Below are 6,139 nucleotides of genomic sequence, written 5' to 3' on the forward strand. Positions count from 1 at the left end.
GGGGGTGATGAGATACTTCAGCTGGGGTGACTGGGAAGAGCTTCTCTGACGAGGTGGCATCTAAGGAGACAGCCAGGGGGAGATACGAAGGCCTTGGAAGTAGAGACCTCTTAGTGCAGCAGTTGAAGAGACAGGAAGATGGCCAGAGGGGCTGACGCTGGATGAGCAGGGGGACGATGGCCAGGGAGGAGAGAGGGGAGCCCAGGCCGGGGCTGGGTGATGCCGGTCTGCAGGGCTAGGAGTGGATTTCTATTTTAAGCCTAATACAAAGCCATGGAAAGGTTTCAATGAATATTTTAAACATTCTGCTTTATATTTGGAAAAACCGAGGCTGTCATGTGGAGAGAGGAGGGGGACGAGGGGAGGCAGGAGAGCGATGAGAAGGCTCTGGGTAAGAGAAGATGGTGGACTGAGCTGGGAGGGGCAGGGGAGTGGAGAGGAGAAGCAGCGGCAGGGGCGGATGGAGCCAGCAGCCTGAGTGCAGGGCGGGCTGGGGAGTTATAAGGATTGGAGGTGATGGGGGTGACTCCAGAGGGACAGGGCCCATCGTCTGAACCGGAGAGCTCGGGAGAGGAGCCAGTCTGGAGGACGTGGAGAGCCGTCCGTGCCAGCTCATCCTCCCGGGTGGCCGACGGATGGTGCTGGATGGGCACCCGGCTCCTGAAATGACTTATTCCTGCTCGTGGGTCTCACAGGGGCCTCCTGACTGTGTGTGGAAGACTCCAGGGGACTCTGTGTAGCCAACCAAGAAAATGAGAAACCAGACTTTAAACTGTCATTTAATCAAGGAGCAAAAACAAATTCTTAATTAGCTTCTGCTGACTGCATATTAATTACAGTTCCATTTTTGTGGCTTTTTTCCCAAAGCAGGGAAGTGGGGTGGTTGGGATGGGCGAAGAGGAGGAAGCTGAAGTACAGCCTGCCCTGGACCGGCACAGGTGAAGCAGCCTCATCCCCACCCCCGCACCCCTTCATCTCGGTCCCTACTCTCATTTCACAGAGGAAGAGACTGAGTCTCAGGAGGTGAGAGGAGGTGCCCATGGTCCTCAGAGCCTTCCGTTTCGGGGGTCACATGCTCACCGTTCCTTGTTTTCTTTCAGTCGCTCTAAGTCCCAACCCGCATGCCAGCTGGCAGACCAGTCACTGCGGACAGCCCAGTTCCTGGTGTGAGGGAAAGGTGGCATTCTTAGATCTGGCCAAAGCCTCTGGGGGTGGGGGCTGTGGCAGTGGGCGTTGGTGCCCTGGGTCACCGTGGGGCCCCCCCCAGTCCTGGGCCTTCCCAGTCCCTGCCCTCTTACACGTGGACTGGTGCTTCTGCAGTACCCACGGCACTCGGGACTCAGCTGTCAGGGTGGAGGCCTTTCTGGTTGTGGGGGCATCGCTGCCACACACACACTCCCCCACTAACCTCTGCAAAATTCTCCCTTCTCTTCAATGAAGATGTAAACAGCTTTGCTTTCTGCCTTGCCTCATCTTCCTCGGAAGCCAGGGAGGACAAGTCAGGCAAATCAATGACTTCCTGATATTTCTGGATCTTTCTGGCCCGCTTCTTCCCACCGCCCCCTGGCTGTGCCTGTCCCAGGTTTTAGGCCGCACGCTGAAACCTGTCAGAGCATCCCTGCTGACAGTGGAGGACTGATTGATTTATAATTTGCTAGAGGGTGCATGCTCTAGTGGGGGAGAGAGAGAGAGAGAGAGAGAGAGAGAGAGAGAGAGAGAGAGAGAGAGAGAGAGAGAGAGAGAGAGAGAGAGAGAGAGAGAGAGAGAGAGAGAGAGAGAGAGAGAGAGAGAGAGAGAGAGAGAGAGAGAGAGAGAGAGAGAGAGAGAGAGAGAGAGAGAGAGAGAGGGAGAGAGGGAGAGAGAGAGAGGGAGAGAGAGGGAGAGAGAGGGAGAGGGCCCCACGTCCTCCCCTAGGCCTCCCTCCTGCAGGACTTGGGGCACGCAGCACACATGTCCAGCATATATTTTTCAAACCGCTAGGTTTGGGACTCAAACTGACAGTTAGGCACGTGAGATCTGGCCACCTTAGCCACCACGCCGCCGTCTGGCCCCAGTAGGGACTTTATTTGTATTTCTCACATTTTATTACAGACCTACACAGAAGCAGAGAAATAGAATAATAAACCCTCACGTGTCCATCACCCCAAGTTTAACAGCTCCTGGCTGGTCGTGTTCATCTCAACCTTATCCACCTTCTCTTTTCCATGCTGCTCTAACGCAAATCCTGGACATCGCATCATTTCATCCATAAATACTTTAGTGTGCACCTTTAAGAAGGAAAGATAGATGGGGCAAACAAGTGGTGTGGTGGTTAAGGCGCTCGACTCCCACATGGCTGACTATGGTTTGAGTCCCCGACCTGGCAGCTGGCTTTCTCACTTTCCCTCTCTCTTTGTCTCTCTCTAGTGAGCGGGCATGCCCCATAGCAAATTAAAATAAAAATAAATAAAATTAAGTAAATAATTCTTTTTAAAAAAGATATGTTTTAAAGATAGAAGAACTCCCCACCCCAAACCCTTGCTTATTTAAGAATGGGAGCTATGACTCCCCACGCAGTGAGGGCTGAGACGCCAAAGCCTTCCTGACCCTACCACAGCGCACGTCAATCGGGTCCTGTCTGCCCACCACCTCCCTGTCCTCACCAGGGAGCTGCACAAGAGTCCGTCCTTTGCAGATGGGAAGGCTGAGGACCAGTGAGGAAACAGGATTTGCCCAAGGCCACAACCTTTGTAATACGTAGGCTAGCTGGGGACCAGTGAGCCACGGAAGCAGGCTAATACCGCGGGTCCCTTCTGATTGTGTTTTTTCTAAGTCCTTGGCCACAATTTCTGTGGGGGTGAGGCTGAGTCTGCACAGAAAAGGGTGAGGAAGGGCACTCTGGCAATGCGGTCCCTGGTGCAGCTTCCCACTCCTCCGCGGGCATCTCCTGCACTGCTACTTGCCCTGGGGCTCACTGCCCCCCAGGCAGCCCCTTCCCCGGGTCCTCCTAACCTCAAAGGGTTCCCTTCCTGAAATAGTTGGGGTCAACCACCGGGACTATTTCAGGTACAAATGACAGAAAATCCAACTCAGTTCTCTCAGCAAAATGGGAAATGTAGGGCCAGCCATTGGCATGGTGGTTAAAGTGGCTGGAGCCCACATGGCTGACTGCACAGTTCGAGTCTTGGCCCCGGTGGCTTGAAAAACAAAGGGGGAGGGGGTGTGAGAAGGGGAGGGGAGTGGCAGGTGGCTTGGTGGGTAGCTTGTTTTCTCACTTTTCCTCTCTCTCTGGTCAAATAAACAAACAAACAAACAGGAGAATAAATAAAATTAAGCGATTTTGTTTTAAATGAAAGAAAACAAAAAGAATAACAAACTGGGTGGGTGCACGTGTGTGTGTGTGCCCAGAATCCTAAAAGGAGGGAGAGACAGAGAAGGGATTGCCACGTGACTTTCCCAGGGAGGTGCTTTCTCATGTTCCCTATCACTCTGTCTCTCTCTCTCAGACGAGTGCTTGTGCCCTGTGCAAAATTTAAATAAAAGGGGATTATATACCAGATGATGTAAGTGTAGTAGACTCTGCATCAGGATTGGTTGAAGCCAGAGGAGATCTGTCCTCACCTTCCTGGCCTCTTCCCTGATGCTGGCTCCCTTCTCATGCAGCTCCGCCCTCCTGGGGGCAAAATGGCAGCTGGGTTCCTGCCTGCTACTCTCCCAGCAGAAGGGAAAGATTCTCTCTCCTGACTCTCATTGGCTGGTCTTGGGTCACATGCCTATGCCTGAGCCAATCGCAGTGGTTGGGGTAGATCTATACCCACTGGATTAGATCCCTGCCTTCTGGGAGTGGGTCAGCCTCTCCAGCCTGGGGAGCCAGACTAGAGCACTGAGTTCCCAGAGGAGTCAGCAGGCTGTTAAGGAGAGGGAGGGACGGTCGCTGAGTGCTGAGTAACAGATTTCCACCCTCCCCCGGCTACGTTTCCAGAGACACTGCGTTGTCTCCTCAAGAGCTTGCCCTGGGCGCCCACCAGCAGCTCCGTCCCTTCCTGCGGCCTCGCTTGTGTCACGTCTGTGATCAGAAACGGGTGCTGTGGACCGCACCTGCAGAAAGTGGGAAGTGCGTGTGCTTCCTGGGCACATCCACCTGGGACAGGATGGCCAGAGTGACCCCAGCCTCCTAGCCTGAGGGTCAGGGAGCTTCCCTGTTGGGCCCTACGTCGCTACGCTCAGCCCCCAGGGCTGTGGGCTCGTGACCACAAGGACTAGCGCTGGGAAGAGGAAGCCGACCCACACTACTGCTCCCTGCTTCTTCCTCTCAGGACCAGTTCTCAGCTCCCCCTTTGCCCGTTCCCCCAGGGGAGCAGCGACTTGCTCAGGGCTTTGATGGAGATGAGTGTTGATGGCTCGGATGCTTTCAGAGCCGCCCACTCTTCCTCCTCCCACCCGCGGAGCTGACAATTTCGCATGCCATCAATTCCTCTGACAGTCGTGTAAACAGATGGTGGTCCCCGCTGCCCGGGTGCTGGGGAGCGATACCATGGTAACCTGTTAAACTGTGACAGGTGCCAGGACGGTGGGAAATCCAGGACCTTCAGACACAGCGAGCCAGGGCCGGCAGCAGGGGCACGGGCGGGGACGAGAGATTGTCCCTGTGCAGGCTAAGACCCGCCTCTTCCGCGGATGAGCATGGCTGAATTGCGTTCCCTCCCTGTGGGCATGGGGGTGATGAGCCCATCCCAGAGTAGCGAGAGTTCTGGACTTGCAAGTGCCTAGCTTGGGAATGGGTGCATTGCTGGTGCCCAGTAAGTGTGTGTCGAATGAAAAAACAAATGGATGAAGGAGACCTGGAGGGTAAACTGGTTGGAAATCCAGCCCCTCGTAGGTAGGTCCTGGTTGGAAGAAGGCAAAGCATGCAGCTGGGGTCTGAGAGTACAGGAGGCAGAGACGGCAGCTCCCACGGACCTTCCCAGCTCCTGCTCTGGAGTGGGGACAAGTGCTCCGCAGGTGGTGGGAGACCATCTCTGAGCGTCCCTGCCGGGAGGATTACTAGCACTCCTAGCTGGGACACTGGTGAATGAGCCTGGGAGGGACTGGGCTTCTGGAGTCACTGTCATTTTCTAATTCTGCTTGCCTCCGTTTCCCAAACTGTCCTTTCATCCTGCTGGACTTAGAGCTCTGCTTTAAATCGTGGCCTATCCTAAATTCAGAGAAGGGCGGTGACCAGACTAAAGTCACACAGCCAGCCATGCACACCACTCGAGGTGGGATAACTGCTCCACCCTCCAGCCAGGCTGTGGCTTCCACCAGCCCTGTCTTTCACGTGGCCTCCCCAGGCTATCCCGGCTTCCCCTTCCCCTCCCTCCACCTCTCCTCTCCCCTCTGCTGTGGGTATCGCAAAGAAATGCAGCAGAGCCCAAGCTCCCAGTCAGCCCGGGCTGCCCCCTGGCTAGCTGTGGCCCTAGGCGAACACCTCAGCTCTGGAGGCCGGTGCCTTCGGAGGGCAAACGGAAAGACGATTGGGTGGCGTTGAGTAGTAACTTCTGAATGGCTCACGGGAGAGTGTCTGGCAGGTAACGAACTTCCCACAAGTCACAGTAGGTTTTGTTACTGTGAGTAAGAGACCTCCCAACTTTGCTTCCCACGAGCGTGATGAACTTCAAGTCTGATGCAGCATAGGCACGGAGACAGCTGGACGCAGGCTACGCTGTGTGGCCTTGGGTAAGCCACTCACCCTCTCTAAGCAACTGTAAAATGGGGCTGTTGACTCCTACCTTGCAGGGTCGTTGTGAAGACGGGTCCTGGAGCAGACCCTGGTAGAGCAGGTGCTTGGTGCTTACCGCGAGTTAATTACCAGGTGTTCTCCAGCACGAGGCTTTCTCTACCCAGGGTGCAGGGAGTTCTCGGGCCACATTCTGGAAGGTGGCAGTTTGGCCTGCAACTGTTTACTGCTAGTGGCAGGAAACTCGGCTTCGCCTAGTTGGACAGCTCTGTCAGGGGCTGGTCTGTGGAGTTCAGGCTCGCCTCCACACAGCTTCTTCTCTGGGGCCTCCAGTTCTGCCTTGGGGGCAGATACCCTGCTGCTTCCTAGGGGCGGGGCAGGCTGCCCTGAGCAAGGAGAACCAGAACAGAGCAGGTGACTCACACAGCTGCCCCACTGCTCCCC

At 55.4% G+C, this 6,139-nt stretch overlaps 1 long non-coding RNA gene across 1 annotated transcript; it reads right to left on the reverse strand.

The window, feature by feature from the left end:
- Positions 1 to 353: 353 nt before the first annotated feature.
- Positions 354 to 5,902, reverse strand: LOC102486930 (uncharacterized). Its single transcript, XR_336037.2, has 3 exons — positions 5,748 to 5,902; positions 1,081 to 1,161; positions 354 to 732 (listed from the first exon to the last, which is right to left on the reverse strand). It is a non-coding gene; the product is annotated as an uncharacterized LOC102486930 (long non-coding RNA).
- Between the last annotated feature and the right edge of the window lie 237 nt (positions 5,903 to 6,139).

This window comes from Tupaia chinensis, unplaced genomic scaffold, assembly GCF_000334495.1.
Source record: "Tupaia chinensis unplaced genomic scaffold, TupChi_1.0 Scaffold000612_1, whole genome shotgun sequence".
In the NCBI taxonomy this organism is placed as follows: Eukaryota; Metazoa; Chordata; class Mammalia; order Scandentia; family Tupaiidae; genus Tupaia; species Tupaia belangeri.